This window comes from Onychomys torridus, chromosome 10, assembly GCF_903995425.1.
Source record: "Onychomys torridus chromosome 10, mOncTor1.1, whole genome shotgun sequence".
NCBI classification, from domain to species: Eukaryota; Metazoa; Chordata; class Mammalia; order Rodentia; family Cricetidae; genus Onychomys; species Onychomys torridus.
Genome location: NC_050452.1, coordinates 74035987 through 74053486, shown reverse-complemented (window position 1 = coordinate 74053486; position 17500 = coordinate 74035987). Strand labels below are relative to the sequence as shown.

The window sequence follows — 17500 nt, the reverse complement described above, 5'->3', positions numbered from 1 at the left end:
CCGTCCCCTCATAGACATCCTAAGTTTAAAGAGGGAAAAGTCATAAGTCACTGGACAGCAGAACCTTGAGATTCTCAACAAATATTTTATTTCTGAAGTTACATACTTCGTTCCAATTTCAGCTTGAATTTTTCTTTATTATTATGTGTTTTAAATTTTATACATCAGCCATGGATTCCCCTGTCCTCCCCCCTCCCACTCCCATTCCCACCTTCTCCCCAGCCCCTCCCCTCATTTCCCATGTCCTCCAGGATCAAGGCACCCCTGGGGATTCATTTAAACCTGGTGGATTCAGTACAGGCAGGTCCTGTCACCTCCTTCCAAACTGAGCAAAGTGTCCCTGTGTAAGCCCAAGGTTTCAAACAGCCAGCTCATGCACTAAGGACAGATCCTGGTCCCACAGACTGGGTGCCTCCCAAGCAGATCAAGCTATTCAATTGTTTCACTTACCCAGAGGGCCTGATCCAGCTGGGGGCTCCACAGCCTTTGGTTCATAATTTATGTGCTTCCATTCATTTGGCTATTTGTCCCTGTGCTTTTTGCTATCTTGGATTCAACAATTCACACTCTTGCAGACCCTCCTCTTTCTCGACAGTTGGACACCTGGAGCTCCACCTGGGGCCTGGCTGAGGATCTCTGCATCCACTTCCATCAGTTATTGGATGAGAGTTCCAGTATGACAGGTAGGGTGTTTAGCCATCTGATCGCCGGACTAGGTCAGATCAGGCTTTCTCTCGACCATTGCCAGCAGTCTATAGAGGATGTATTATGGCTCAAATGGACTTAATCGATATCTACAGAACATTCCACCCAAACAAAAAAGAATATACCTTCTTCTCATCACCCCATGGAACCTTCTCTAAAATCGACCACATACTTGGCCACAAAGCAAATCTCAACAGATACAAAACAATTGGAATAACCTCCTGTGTTCTATCAGACCACCATGGTTTGAATTTTTCTTAAACACACTTCTTCTAATTTGTATAAGCTCTAAGCTTTTATTTAAAAGACTAGGACTTGTAAAGTGTGAGACGTTAGTAGTCCAGGGTTCACTAGAGTGTTACTATGTAGATCCCTGCACAGTCTTCCCAGACACTGAATCAGAATATCTGGGAGTCAGTGTAAAGAATCCATATCATGAACAGGCAGCCCAGGTGAAGGGCAGGTTCACTCAAGCCTGAGAACCCCTGACAGAACAAAGATTACAACTACAATTGTACGCACAATTCCCTTCAATCATTTATACTTCCACCTCTTCAGAAATTGGTTTTCATTGTTCTGATAGTGTGATTCACATTACTAACCACTTGTTCTCCCCGATTAACCCTTCAGTAAAAACTTCTTCTCAATTTTCACAACATCGGCAAAGGGCATGTCTAATATCATTTCCCCCTTCCTGTTGATAAGGTTTAAAAGGTTGAGCAACAAGCCAAGGGATCACAGTGAGGGGCAAACCTGGGATTTGATCATTGGTTTAATTCCATGACAGAGAAAAATAAGCTGAACCAACATATAAGGGAGTCATATCTTATGTTAGGAGAAACAATAACCAAAAATATGTTTAAACATGCTATGAAAATATTTTCCTAAAAGCTGGGTATGGTGGCATATCTGCAACATCTCAGCACTTGGGAGGATCAGGAGTTCAAGGCCCACCTAGGATACATGAGACCCTGTTTCAAAAAGACAAACAGAAAGAATGAAAGACAGAGAAGGGAGGAAAGAAGGAAGGGAGGGAGGGAGGGAGAGAAGAGGAAGGAGGGAGGGAGAAAAGGAAAAGAGAATAAGAAAGCTGTGAAATGTAGTGCACACCTTGAATTCCAGCATTTAGAAGGCAGAGGCAAGAATAGGATATGGGTTACAGAGTGAAGTGAAAAACTATGAAACTTCAAGAAAAGCATCTCATAAGCATATACTACGAGGTGTCACTGTATCCAAAGATAGACGGCCTCAAAGACAGCCAGGCCAGATAGTAACATCAACAGAGGTTGGACAGAAGTGGACAAGGTTTCTTGTGAACTAAATAGACTTGCAACCCCACCTGCAGTTAAAACAGAGTACTACCAGCTAAGAAGAGAAAGAACCAGCTGTACACAGTGTGTCTGTCCAGGAAGCTATGAGAGCTCACTGCTACACAGCAAGGATTGTGTGTGCCTGGATGTGTCTGAGGAAGGAAGGAAGCAAGGAGAAGAGGAGACAGGGAGGAAGAGAGAGGTAGATAAAAAAAAACAGAGAAAGATAAATAACTGGTATAGTATTAAAAGAGATTGTAGGAAGAGAAGCTTAGGCTCAGGAAAATCCCCTCTATCATAAGCTGGAATATTAGGTGGATGGAAGTAGAGAGTTTGCAAAGACTCAGAGAGCAGACAGGGCAAGAGCCTTCCTCAAAGTAAGGTCTAGGATCTGTGGCCTCAGTATCTCCTCCCACAGCATTTAGTTTGGAATCCTGGGCAGTCTCTCACACCTACAGAATCACACCTACAGGATCACACCTACAGGATCACACCTACAGGATCACACCTACAGGATCACACCTACAGAACCACACATAGAAATTCACACCTACAAAAATAGAAGGTGGGTATTTTGTTACGTGAAAGTAGAATTTTATTTTAAAAATATATATCCTTGTCAGCAATTTCCTAAAAAAATTTATTTATTGTACAGGGTGTTTTGCCTTAAGTGTGTGCATGTATATCATGTGTCCTTGGTGCACGTGAAGGTGAGAAGCATGCATTAGATCCCCTAAAACTGTAGTTACAGATGGCTGTGAGCTGCCATGTGGATGCTGGGAATTTAACCTGAGTCCCCTGGAAAAGCAGCAAGTGCTCTTAACTGTTAATTCATCTCTCTAGTTTTGCCAAAGAATTTAATTTAAAAATTTGTATTTTAAATATATGAATCCTTGTCAAAAGAAGGAAAAGGCTGAAATATATTGTATAAATTTCTAAAAATATAAATTAAAACATAAAAACCTCTCAATGAAAGGGCTTCCTCTAGCCAAAGAGGGATTGATTTAATACTTAGGATAATAAAGATTAACGTATTACAGCCCATTGTACAACACAGAAACTGGGGGAGAGAAACCTTTCCACACACAGTGTCATGTCAGCTGGAGAAGTGATTAAAATAAAAGCAGAAGTTTCCAATTCACAGGACAGCTGGTTGGTAAAGGTGAGATAAGGAGCAGAATGACGCCATAACAGCCAACTGTTCCATGTCAGACTATTAGTAATCACAAAGGGAAAATTGTAATTTCATATCAGATAACCCAGCAACCATCAGCATGATTAGATGATCAAGATTCAAGACAGAAAAGGGAGATGGATCAATGGGTACAAACACTTGGTGCCAAACCTAAAGAGTTTAATTCTGAGAACCCACTTGGTGGAAAGAGAAAGCGAAGTCTCCCAAGTTTTCCTCTGACCTCTACATACATGCTACACAAACACACACACACACACACACACACACACACACACACACACTAAATAAATAAATAAATAAATAAACAAACAAACAAATAAATGCAAAAAAATTGAATAATTCCTACCATGGAGGATGCACATCTAGGAATACTGGGGACCAAGGAGAACACAGCAGATCAGGGCCTGAGTCTGCTCCAGAACCCTGGAGAAACCACACTCAGGATGACCCCATGCAATGCACTAAGACTAGCAATGGAGTGAGACACAGGGACGGAGAGAAGCATTCCATACTGAAAATGACAAGAACTTGATCTTAGAGTATCCTGAAGCAGACAGGAGAGGGGACAGACAGGGAAGGTGGTGACACCTGGGGAGTCTATAGACTAGAAGGTGACAAGGCCCCAGGTGTAGACTTCCTCACTGGGAAGGTGCAATGGTGGATGATGTTGGTTCTTGGAGGGACAGGCAGGAGTGTTTAAGGTGATGGAACATGATGTCAGAACAAAACAAAGAACAACGGGAAGGAAGGACAGACAGAGAGTGCAGTAAAGTTCAACAGCCAGGAGCTCAGGTCATGGGAATGGGACAGTCCTTATGTAGTTCTTGGGGTTATTTTGTCACTTTGAAACTCTTATTAATTTTTAAAATGTAAAAAACCTAACCCTTATACTTTTTTCTATAAATGTGTCAGCCACGGACTTATTTCTTGAGAGAAGGAAATGCCATTTATTTTATTTCATTCTTCTCCAGGTTGAGAACCCAGACCTTAGGAATCATTTCCTCAGTCATCACATCCAGGGCCAGTCCCTGAGATAATTCTATTTATTCTATCTTCACAGCACTTCAGAACATACTGTTTCCTGGCTAAGGAACCATCATAGTTTAACCTCCTGCTGACATCTTTACATCCCCATGATGCAATTGCACAACCTTCTCCATGATGCATGCTCTGCTCTAAAGTCAGAAGCCTTCCCACATGCCCTGCCATGGAAACCCAGGTGGTCCAGGTAATCTACATCCAACCCAACCAACCTGCCTCATCTCAATTGTGAATGTGGAGGACTGAATTGTGTTCTTCCAAAGACTCATTTGTTGAAGACTCACATCTAAGAACTTAGAATGTGGCTATTGAAAAAAAAATCTTTAAAAAGTTAATTAAATTTAAAAGAACTTACTAGTGTCTCCTAATGTAACTGGTGTCTGTTTAGGAGATTATGGCAAAGACACATGAAGAAGGAGGAGACACCATCCACAATTCAGTGACTGAGGCCACAGGAGACATGGCCTATGAATACATTAATATCTGGCTTCCAGAATTCAGAACTGTAATAAATTTAACTTCTATCAAGTCACCCAGTAGCAGTGCACTAGCAACTTTCCATCTCCTCAGGCCACCAGGTCTAGCCAAGTTGGTCTATTTAATGTTCTAGACACAGCAAACATGCTTTGCCTCAGAACAAATGCATTTTACCTTCACACAGCACTCTGTTCAGTTCTTGCCCACTCATCCTCAGCTCACTTGACACTCGCTTGAGGGTTATATGGACATTTATTTAAAGCAGTGGTCCACCTTCAGCACAGCCATCCTTTCCCTATGCTCTTGTCTCATTGTTCTTGATGTGTGTTCCTAGTTAATTGAAGTTTCCCTCTAATGAACAAGGAAGAAATTCTGATGCTTACCTCTGAATCTCCTGTACCAAAAATACACACAAATGACCAGGTATTAAGTGAATGAAATTTAATGTTCCTTTGGCACTTACCTTTTCATAACCAAGATGACATCGACTGTAGTAACCAAGTCTAAGCCAGTGGTGGGTTCATCCAAGAACAGAATGGGATGCTCGGCAACCAGCTCCATTGCTATACTGGTCCTTTTCCTGAGCTCTTTAGATCTAGGCTAAAGCACCAACAACCATAATTATCAACAAGAACAACCACAGTCATTTTCATTTGGTGAACTAGACTGTTCCAGCAATAACAGATTTTGTTATATCATCATCCCAAGGAGCAGAGTATGGGCACCTGGGAGAAGAAAGATGTTTCTCTTTTCCAACTGAGGAGAAAGAGGCTCAGGTCAGATTTAACATGAAGTCCATGCTAATGACAGTTACTGTTTGATCGAGTCACATGTTCTAGGGTAATGAGTTATCACACTCTAAGACTGGCACAATGAGGTCTTTGTTGAAGGAATGAGGAAGACAGGACAGGAGAAGATGAAGAATCTCTAGTAATTTAGTAATCATTTACACCCTCCTAACACACATATACACATACAACACAGGCACTACACAACACACACACACACACACACAAATTACACAACACAACACACAGGCACACACATGAACACTGCTTTTTATCAAAAATTCCAACGTTGCCATTTTATGACCTTTTAAACTTCCCTAAGACTGCAATTTGACATTATTTACACTATACAGAATCACAGAATTCATGACTCATTCTTGCAGGCAAATCCAAAGGGTAGTATAGTCTACAAGTCAAACTGGCAAAGTCTTTGTACCAGTCAATGTCATTGTGTAAGATGAGAGAAAATAGTAGGATTCATGGGGACACATATATAGGGAACAATTCTCCCAAAATATGATAACCAAAACCATGATCAAGCCCTACAGACAACATACAACAAAGGATGTTTGGGGAATGTGAGTGAGTTTGGTCATGGCAAGACTGAAGATATAAAGGAATTATTCATTTTGATAGTTAAGAATAGAGTTTATAGGTAAGCAGATGTCCTTATTTTTATAGATGAAAAGTAAGTACTCAGAAATAAGATACTACCTAAGTTTCTTTTAAAAATGCCACAGTGAGAAAAAGCTTTAGTGAGTATGCTCTTGTAAACACTCATGCGTCCAGGAGGCTGGTATTAGCAAGTGTACTATTGTGCTGGTTATATAACAGTCAAGCTTTTACAGTAACCACCTATTGCCTCTACATTTCTTAGATCAAAATCTTATGAAAGGTTGGAGGGAAAAGCACTTGCCCACACAACCTGAAGCCTGGGTTCAATCCCTGGAACTCACATATAAAGCTATAATTGGTAGATTGCCCCTGTAACTCCATCAAGATGTAATTACAGTGAGCTGGGAGGTGGATCAGGAGCATCAGGCACATGTGTAGGGCATCATTAGCAGAACAAGACATACCCTGACTAACAGCAAGGTGGAGGAGAAACAAAAGTATCCTATGACCTCCATGTGTGTGCTATCGCATTCAGGCAGACTCACACACACACACACACACACACACACAGAGACAGAGAGAGAGACAGAGACAGAGAGAGACAGAGAGACAGAGAGAGGCAGAGAGACAGAGAGAGAGACAGAAGGAGAGAGAGAGAGAGACACGCATGCATTGGGAGCCAGATGTAGTAGATGTAACCGTCTTGTTAATAAGAACACAAAACCAATTGCAGAGTTAAAAACCATGAGGTCAGAGCAAGAGCAGAAAACCTTACCCTTCACTGCTTCTGCTGTCCTTCCTCTCTGCCAGAAACCTACTGCTGTGTGTCCTATCTTTTTTATAGGATTTTCTGTTCTGTTTTCTCATGACCTCCTCGTCACTGCCTGTTTGTATAGACCTCTAGGTCTTCTATGGTTGGTATTGAGATTAAAGGTGTGTGTCTGCCATGCTGGCTGTGTCCTTGAACACACAGAGATCTACCTAGCTCTGCCTCCCAAGTGCTGGGATTAAAGGCATGCACCACTACCACCCAGCTTTCTGCCTCTGGCTTGCTCTGACCTCAAGGCAACTTTATTAACATATAAATAAAATCACATTTCAATACAATAATATCACTATACGCATGCACACACATACACCCTTTTTTGAAATCTATCATTAAAAAATTATATTAAAGTTCTGGCAATCCATTATATTTCATGACTTCAAGAAGTTAATAAATACCTTTCTATGTTGTCCCTAAATAATAGTAAACAACCTAGGGCAATGAGTAATTAATGTTAAAAACAGAACTAAGAAAAGAACTTTCATTGTAAATATAAAACCATGTAATGAATAGAGCCAAAGCAAACAAAATTCCATCACTCAGGAAAAAAGAAAGCATGGTAAATAGAGCTTTTCTATTGTTCTTCCCAACAAGACAAATATCTCATAAACGACTGTGGAGAAGTATTGTGGGAATCAACAGCCAGTACCTTCCTATTCCTCACTGCCTCTAAGAAGGAACCACCACAGGAGTTAATCCATGAGAATCATATTTTTGGGGAGTCCATTTTCATCCATACCACCAAATATCTGCTCAGCAGACATCTATATATAAACTTCTCAATGAGTTGATGTCCTTGTGAGAGACAGGATGGTTTGGAGGACACAAGAGAGGAAAGTAATCTTGATAGTATAATCTCTAAGCATATAATAAATAAAGTACCTAATCAGATTCTATAAACAATATAATAATAAAAAAATATTTGGGGATTGCAAATGGTTAGAGACCTGACAGGCTGAGGATATAAAAATTTTATTCATTATTGATAGTTAAGAATAGATTGTTAAAATTAGCATGTACCACTAATTGTTTAAAGATTAAGAATAATGAAGTATTCAGGAATGAAGTATTATATAATAGTCTTTTAATATATGTTAGTAGAAACTAGTTAGCTATGGCATAGTCAGCTGTGAAGTTCACCACTTATCTATTACCCACCTGATCCTACACAAATCCTCATAGGAGTCACCAGGTCGCTCTGTTGCTCTTGCTCAAGTTTCTATCATTGAAACTAACACAGGAGCTGGGAAAAATATTGACAGAGGATAAGGAAGGAGGAGCAGGGGCAAAAGGCTATCCTAGGTTTCCATCTAGATCCTAAGATAAATGATCTTGAAAAAGTAAACAAGGGGTGAAAGGTTTATTTCAGCATAAAATTTAAAAGTAGAGTCAACCACTGCAGGGAAGTCCAGGCAGGAAGCTGGTGCAGATGGTTACATCCAGTCAAGAGCACAGAATGGATGAATGCATGCAAGCCTGTCAGTGTTCAACTCACTTTCCACATTCTCATGACACTCAGGACCCAAACCCAAAGAATGATGCTGCCTGGGTGGGCTGGGTCTTTCCACATCGCTTAACTCAATCAAGACAGTCACCTACAGAAATGCCCACAAGCCAACTGACTAAAATCCTCATTGAGACTCTCTTCTAGATGATTCCAGGTGGCTCCAGACTGTGTCAAGGTGACAGTTAACACTAGCCACCACAGACAGGATGGGAAAAAACACAGAAAGGCTACAGAAAATAACAAGCACTGAACAAGTCAGAAGGAAATGCTAAAGAGACCAAGTACAACCCTGGAGGGAATGAATGCAGAATGAATCACAGAGCCAGAGTCCTCATCCCACGTCATATGTCAGTCCAGAAAACACTCTGAAACAAGAAAGGGACAAGTCCTCGGGGAGGTGACAATAAACAGAAGAAAGCACTTGCCAGATTCTCCATGAGTCAAGAGTTTAAGGCTGAGGAAGAGGAGGCTCATGTGAGGAAACTTGGAAATGGCCATGTGAGGAACACTTTTCCCTCCTGGATCACATTCCATTCCCAGGTTTAACAATGTAAGAAGGCTTCCCAGCTCAATCTCCACTGTACATCACATAGCCAGTCACTTATTCATTAATACAGACAGCAGCACTTGGACCATAGACATTATACGAAACTGCTGAGGGTCATGTTTTCAACACAGGGATTTTTTATTTTTTGGCTCTGAGTCTTTCAAGATTTTTCTTCACATTACCTTGACATTTGCCACGTTTTCCAGATGCAGAAGTTCAAGGACCTCATCAATTCGCCTTCTTCTTTCATCTCCTGTTACACTCACTGGGAGTCGAAGAGCTGCTGAGAACTCTACATTGTCTCTCACAGTCACCGTGCGCATCACCATGTCATTCTTAAGGTTAAATAGTATTTCAATTAAATATAGTTATCACTAAGACAAGCATGCTGACAGATGTGACCTAACCCTCATATAAACCACACACAATGTAACACTCCACTGAAAGACAAGCTTTCAGTGTTACTAATCTCAAGTCCGGAGCCTGAAGCTATCATTTCACCCCCTCTCCCATCTGCCTTCCCCAGGATTTAGGTGACTGCTACCTGCAATTATTCACAGAAAACAACTTCTGCAGTGGAGAAAGATGAAGGAAGGGCACTATCAGACACCAGCAGTCTTTGTAGAATTAAATCACAGCTGCAGTTACTAACACTTCCTCAGCTGTCAGACTCCAAGCCCTCCCATCTTCCTACTTAATACTGCCAGCCTCAGGCCAATGGGTCACTAGAAAAGCTGGGGTAGAGAAAGTTGGGCCTGTATTCTGTCATATAATTAATTGGAAACACACAAATCTATAAGCTGAGCATCTACCCATACAGAAGCAGGGGAAATCTAAAATTACAAACCCACCAACACTTACTCGTGGTACATAACCAGAAGTACATTTGAAATTAGCAGGCCGAGGGTTCCCATTTATCAAAATATCTCCTGATAATCCACGTGGATCTTTTTTGCAGCTAAGACATCTAGTAACCTACAAAGGGATATATATGTTGTGTAGTTTACTTTCTCCTCTTCAAAAAAGCTATCACCTGTTAGCTACTCAGAATAAAAATTCTTCATATCAAAAGGTTAACTGAAATCACACACACACACACACACACACAACACCACACACACACACATACACACACACACTGTTTTCAGCTCATTATGTGCTCTAATACAGCCCAGAATTATGAATGCAAGACATGATCCACATGACCGTCCCTCCCTGCAATCTGACCTTGGGGGCTCAAACTGGTAATGTGCTGCTGTATTTTGAGAATTAGGCCTAATGATGATTTCTTCTTCCCAGAAAACTTTGCTTCATTTTCTAATTTTAATATTATTTCCCCACATGAAATAATAATATGACCAACCATATGCCAATCACTCTCTCATTTTCTGTCAATAAACTGGACGTAGTAAGACTTTCTGTTCTTGATAGGAAATTGAATGCGCCACCTGCACATTATCCACAGCACATGGGACCTGAATCACACATATATACTCACACAATACACATATATAATCACAGATATACTCACACATATATACTCACACAATACACATAAATAGTCACAGATATATTTGGACTATATTTAAATAAATCCTATAAATGTGATTTTCCAGCACAGAAACTGGATACAAAGGGCTGGCATAAGCTTTCCATTATACTCACCAAGATCTGCTCCCATTTTCAGGTCCCATGATGGCATTGAGGCCAGGTCTCATGATGCCACTGTAAACACACAATCATACTGGTTGATTTTCTATTTAAAAGAAGTTATATTCATTTATTGTCTACAGTGAATGTGCTGTTGGAGTTCAATGAAATTTTATGCAGAATGTAAGTACAAACTCATAAGATTGAAATATTAATAGAAACCTATTATTTACAAAAGATGTTAATTGTTAGTGGGGACTCATCAGAAAATTGCCTCAGATATCACAAAACATCTTTGTTTACTATTTAAGGACTTGTTTTGTTTTTTAAACACAGGGCACTAAGTTCAGTGTACCTTGAGGCAAGCAGCAGATTTTCACAAAGACTTCATTACACATTTATGTGTCAGATATATAACTTTTCTTGCTAATATTTAATGATCAGTATCTTCATATAGCCCTGCTTGCTGCCTCCTAAAGCTTGTCACAAGAAATCAGTGATTCATGGGATATCAGCAGCAGTGCCACTATTATTAAAAATAGAATCAAACAAAAATAAATGCTTCTTAAGAGGAAATCCAAGATTAGAAAGAAGCACTCCAGAGGACAGGAGAGTTTGCCAAGTTTAACACAAAAAACAAATTAAAACAAAAAAAACACCATTTTAAAAAAGAAAAGCTAACTACATACCCACAAAATGATGATTTCCATTCCTGATAAAGTGATTAGAATACTCTCAGTTTAGAACTGGGAGACACCCCTCAAGTAGAGGGCATTCTTCATTGATGTATAGGTACAGCACAAACACAAGGTATATCAGAAAACTGATTGATTCACAGCAGTGAATATCCAGATTGAAAAGGCATATTCTTATAGAAAACTTAGCTACATTCCCACTTATTTCAATCCAGACAGTGTGTCAGTCCTTTGGCCTGCCCATCCCCCTCTTAGTAAGAAAATGGTGGAAGTTCTGGTGGAGGAGCAGAAATGACCAGTGCCCTAGAACACAGGCCATGGGTGGGGGGGAAGGAAGAGTCCATACAGACTGAGCGGGGAATCTTGGTGTGTGTGCTCTGTTCTCAGAATTTGGTCAGAAGCACGCCTTCTCTATGTTATGGAACAATGTATGGAACGTTGGTTTTAGCTCTTCTTATCTCTTAATGAATTTTGAGCAAATACTCGAGGACCCGACCTCCTGCTGTTGGGACTTCCTCATTGCTTCTGTCTCATCACTTGTAACTGACAGTCAGCCTGTCAGAAACCCTCAGTTCAGTTTGGGGAGGATGTGGATATAGGTGTACACAATTCTTTTATATATTCAAAATTCAAAAAAATATAGCTATTATATTTTCAATATATCCTCCTCATACTTTGATTTTAATAGTGTCTTTGATATTATGTTTTAATTCCTAATTTTATTTAATTAAAATCATTTCTCAGGGTGTTTTTTGTGTGTAATATGTCTAAGGAATTGTCAAGCTTGTTTGTGTTTTCAAAGAACCAACTTTTTGTGTCATTAATCCAATAAGTTGTTCTTGTAGTCTCCATCTTATTAATTTCACTGTGATCATGAACCTACCTGTATGTATGACAAGCTGAGGCTGGGGGATGGTTCAATGGTGAATCACCTGCTGTGTGAGGGGGAGGACCTAAGTTAAACATCCAGAATTCACATGACCTGGGTGCAGTAGTGGGCACCTGTAACACCATGCTCTATGGAGAGATGGAGACAGGAGAATCCCAGGACTCTTGCAGGCTGCTAGCCTGGCACACCCAGCAGTGAACAGTTAGAGACTCTGTCTGCAATATGGTTGAAGGTGAAGTGAAAGACCCCCTCCAGTAGCTTGACTGCTGTAACGCCATTTTGCAAGGCTTAAACATAAAGAACAGGATATCTGCAGTTCAGGGGAAGAAGGCCAAACAGGAGTTCATAACTATAGTCGGCCACCCGGCCTTGGGAGAGAAACCGTTGAGTCAAAGCAGGATATCTATGATGGGCCACCTGGCCTTGGGGAATAGACAGTTGGGCTAGGAAAACACTCACTATGCCCTAGACAAGGCCAGGTCAGCCACACACACCAAATTTCCGAGAATTAAGCATATGTCCCCAAGTTCACCCTGGCCTTATTTGAATCAACCAATGGGAACCCTGTAACTATGCTTCTTGCTTCTGTAACGTGCTTCTGCTCCTGGGATCCTATAAAAAAGTCCCCCTTTCCCTAGGAAGGCGCACAAGTCCTCCGAGAGACTTGTCGCCCCAGGTACCTGTGTATTCAAATAAACCCTCTTGCTGTTTACATCTGATGGATGGTTTCGGTGTGTTCCTTGGGTTCGGGGTCTCTCCTGAAGGAAGATCCCCCCGGGAATCTTTCAGAAGACCAGTATCAGGGTTGTCCTGTAATGGCCTTGTGCCACGGGTGTGTCATAGCATCCTCATATTTGCACATGTGAACACATACACACACATAAACAGATATATACACTGAACACACAAACACACACACATACACACACAGCTTATTGATGATGGACAATTTGTTGAAAAAGTTGTTCAATGTTGTGGTCCCTTTAGCTCATGCACATACTTGATGTTAGATAGTCTTTCTTTCACCTCTGTTTTTTTACGAAATGGAAAACCACTCTGCACTGTCTCTCGATAGCTGATGTTATGAAAACTCAACATAGCCTCCACAGTCAATGTGCTCAGGTCACTGGTGTCCATTCCAGGAAGGTCACTGGGATTTCTTTCTATCATCGGGATTGCAACAGGGTCATTATTGGAAGACATCTCCAGAGGTTCTTCCCTCCTGTAGAGGAATAGCAATAGTGAGTTGATGGTCCACACAAACAACATTAATTACATAGCACAGCACACTTCAGGATCATTTTAAAATGAGTCATAGGCACATTCCTTGCTGATGAACATATATCACTGTGATTACCTAGGACCCAATGAGAAGCAGAGAAACTGAGAACTTAGACTCCCCTTAGACACCCAATTTAAGGAAACAAATGAGCCTAACAAGTAGAGTATAAATGTTTTCATAATTCATAACATAAGAAGGGGACAGAGGAGGGGGCAGATTTGTCTTACTTCAAAATCATATTGTGATACAATATAAGTTCAGAGGCAGATACATCATGATCATTACCACATGCCGTATGTGTGTGTGTGTGTGTGTGTGTGTGTGTGTGTGTGTGTGTGTGATTATGGGGTATAACATAATAATAAATTGGCTTGCAGGTGATCAGGAGAATTTCTGTGATTTCCAGACTTGGACTGTACCTCTGGTCATCAGGCATCTTCATACACCAAGAAGATGAACTGCTGACAATGACATCATCATTGCTGGAATGGGAATGTCAAAATTCCAGCAAGACTTAGATTTTAAAATGACAATGACCAGGGACACCAAATCAGTAGCTAAGCAGCTTAGACTTTCAAGAAAACAACTAAATGAAATAAAATGTCCATTTCACAAGCTATTAGTGTCTGCTTTAAAGTAAGACCTTTAGTGAACTGAGCTTGTGAAAGAGTGTAAAATATCTTCAACACAGCTGGCTTTCCTTTCTAAGAGCTGACATCTTGGTGGTGAGCTCCTGCCTGTGAGGGACCAGCCACTCAGGCAAGCCTCCTCCAGGAGCAACCTGAAAGCAGACAGGGTGGGAGCAGCTGTGAAGAGCTCTGGTGACACCAACCAAAGCAGCCAGGGCTGAGGGACAGCAGCACTGGAGTCAGCCCAGGCCCTCCTGCCTTCCCTCCTGCCCTGAGCATATGAAACCTCAAAAGTACAGGGAGACTCCAGGAAAGGCAGGAAAACAAAACCTGCTGAACATGTCTGCCAGATGCCCTGTTACTATGGGAAAACTATTAGCAATCTGTCACCAGGCAAACCTGGATCCTCAGAACAATGGCATGCTCTAAACCAGTGCCTTGAGTTCCAGAGGGCTGATGAGCTTTGGAAATTCAGACAAACCAAACTATGGGGCCAAGCCTCTGCCATATTAGTGTGTTCTACTCAGACATTTCTGGAAGAATATTTAATCACTCCTGTTGAAAAAAAATGTTATCCAAAATTTCAATTGCAAATTTCTAGACATGTCAACATGATTAAATATTCCTAAAGTGAAAGCATAGAAAGAGGTTCACAAGTAATCCAGACTGAGGTTAGCAATCATTAATAATAGGGCAATTGATTGCTACATTCAAAGACAGAAAGAAAGGAATTACAGATTTCTTATCACAAGACACAAAATCTATTTTTAAAAACATCATAATTAAGACTTGAATAAATGCATTTAGCAACCACTTAAACACTGATAGATTAAGAAGGAGAACTGGAGAAATACATGACTGATATTGAAATGAAATCCATTCTGTATGAGAACTATCATAGGAAAAAAGAAGCTCCACATTGGAAAGACAGAGATCTACATGAGAGAATAAGAAGTCTTCAGGACTTGAAGAAAGCTCTGAAGTTCCTGTACAAGATCACCTGTGAGGGAAGAAAATGCAGAAGACAACTAGCACTCTCAGGAGCCTTAAATCCAGGTCAGGTATCTCCTAACACTGTCTCCTCCTGCATGGCAGAGCAGTACTGGGATAAACTCATTGGATCAATCACCTTCTGTTGCTGGATTATAAGCCTCCCTCAGGGGTGAAGGGTGAGAAGTTGTGTTGTCAATGGCACAGACAACGGGTCAGTTGAAGGCAAATAATGAACTCCTTTATTCACTAAAGGGGAATAAATATTCAGTTGGTTCAAAGTACAGTGTCAGTTCAAGATACAGAGATGGTTCAAGGGCAGATTGCTTCATACCACAGAGCTGACTCCAGGCATAAGGACTTTCAACAAATGGGAGCTCAAGTGATCCACTTCCATTAGGGCTGGTCATGGTGAGCAGAAGTCCTAAGACAGGGTTGAGAGTCTGTTGCCTTGTATCTAGTGGTGCGCACATCAGGTGACCTGACCATGGCTCAGTGGGTATGATCCAAGTGAGGGCCTGACAGCGCTCATTGCTCTGGGGTTCTGGACAAGCACACAAACTTGGTTTCTTGGTCAATGTCTTCAAACATCATGGGTGTCAGTGTTCCTGGCTTAATGTGTTTATAAGCAGGTATAATTTATTTTTATGAATAAGTTATTTATCAATCTGTGTCTTATTCTCTGTGCTGGACATTTGCACATATAAGGTACAGAGTCATTTTGTAGAGAATTCTGGGAAGTGGAAAGCTGAGGCAGAGAGACATATCTCCAAGCTGCACATTATTATGCTGCTGCTGTGTGGTGGATTTAGCCTTTGGTAATTAAAAAAAAAAAAAAAAAGGTTTCTGGGCTACAGGCTGCTTTGATAAAAGCATAGACCCACTGTTTCTAAGAGTTGATGGCTGCCAGAGCTGGCAGACCACCTCCATGTTGGAAGCTGAGGAGGTGGAGCCAGCAGCCAAGTGGGTTGTTTCAGTCTTAGAAATGCTACAGTTTAAAGCAATAGGTTCACAATAAGTCAGATTCAGGTGGAATAGTTTCAATGTGTGTAAAATATATGTAGGCTTGGAAAAGAGAGAAAAAGGAATATATACAGTTACATAAAGAAATAGATAGTGCCAGGCAGTGGTAGCACATGCCTTTAATCCCAGCACTCAGGAGGCAGAGGCAGGTGGGTCTTTGTGAGTTCGAGGCCAGCCTGGTGTACAGAGTGATCCAGGAAAGGCGCAAAGCTACACAGAAAAACCCTGTCTCAAAAAAACAAACAAACAAAAAAGTTTTAAAAAATAAAGTCTTTAAAGAGACAGTAAAAATATTATAAAAAATAAGCCACATAAAGATGGATATCACACAGAGAATCTGGATTATGTTGTCTTTGATATTATTAACTACAGAAAAGCATTTGATCATAAAAGCTGTTGAGTTAAACAAATATGTATATTTTAAAGGTCCCTTGACTTCAAATTTTGGATCTAAGGATATGTTGCTTTGGAAAGGAGGCTCTGCTTTTGTTTCCACAGAAAGCCAGAGGCTATGGATTGTTCCAGTTAAGATACAACAGGTTTGACCAGCCAAGACCCCCTGAAAGGTCTCTGATGACACCATGGCCCAGATGACCCAACCTCCAGAACGGTATGCACCCTCACAGACTACTCCATAATCCTAAAACTTTCTTTGTATCCCCATAAGATACAGCACCCCCTTCAGCAAGAAGTAGTAAGAGAAGCTACACCCAAATTCCAAAATATACCAAGCTGGCTTTGAAGATGGAATTGGCGTACCCCTTCTCTAAACCCAAACATATTGCATAAAAAAAAAAGGTTGAGAGATTCCTTTGTCCCATATCAGAAGAGCTCTCTGGTTTGGGACAGAGAAACCAGTATTTTTATTTAAATCAGGTTGATTACAAATGCTATCTATTTCTAAAGAAGAAAAGGGGATATGATATAGATATGGTAGGATAAAAGGGTAGATTATTAAATCTACTTTTAAAGAGCAACTTGTTTAAAATGTTTTACATTGTTATGAATTTCAGTTTATAGATACAAGTTTAAACTTAATTTTGTTATTCTGTATATATATTTCTATTCTTGTTTGAAGTATTATGATTATATAACTCATTTAAATTGGAATGGATAATTAAGAAGTACAGATAAACAATTAGTCTTCTATGACAGTCAAACTTATAGCCATGTTAGTTAAGTTTTCTAGGTATACATAGATATATTTCAGATAGATAAGTAATCTTCAAAAATTTCCAAGACCTACAGAATATGGCATTTAAAATGTTTTAAAAAATTTAGACTTTCTGGACAGTGAGACATGTCTGCTCCTGGCAGCACCAATTTACTTC

At 40.4% G+C, this 17500-nt stretch overlaps 1 pseudogene; it reads right to left on the bottom strand.

Moving 5' to 3' along the window:
• Positions 1–13448, bottom strand: part of LOC118592451 — a 45586-nt pseudogene extending 32138 nt beyond the window's left edge.
• Between the last annotated feature and the right edge of the window lie 4052 nt (positions 13449–17500).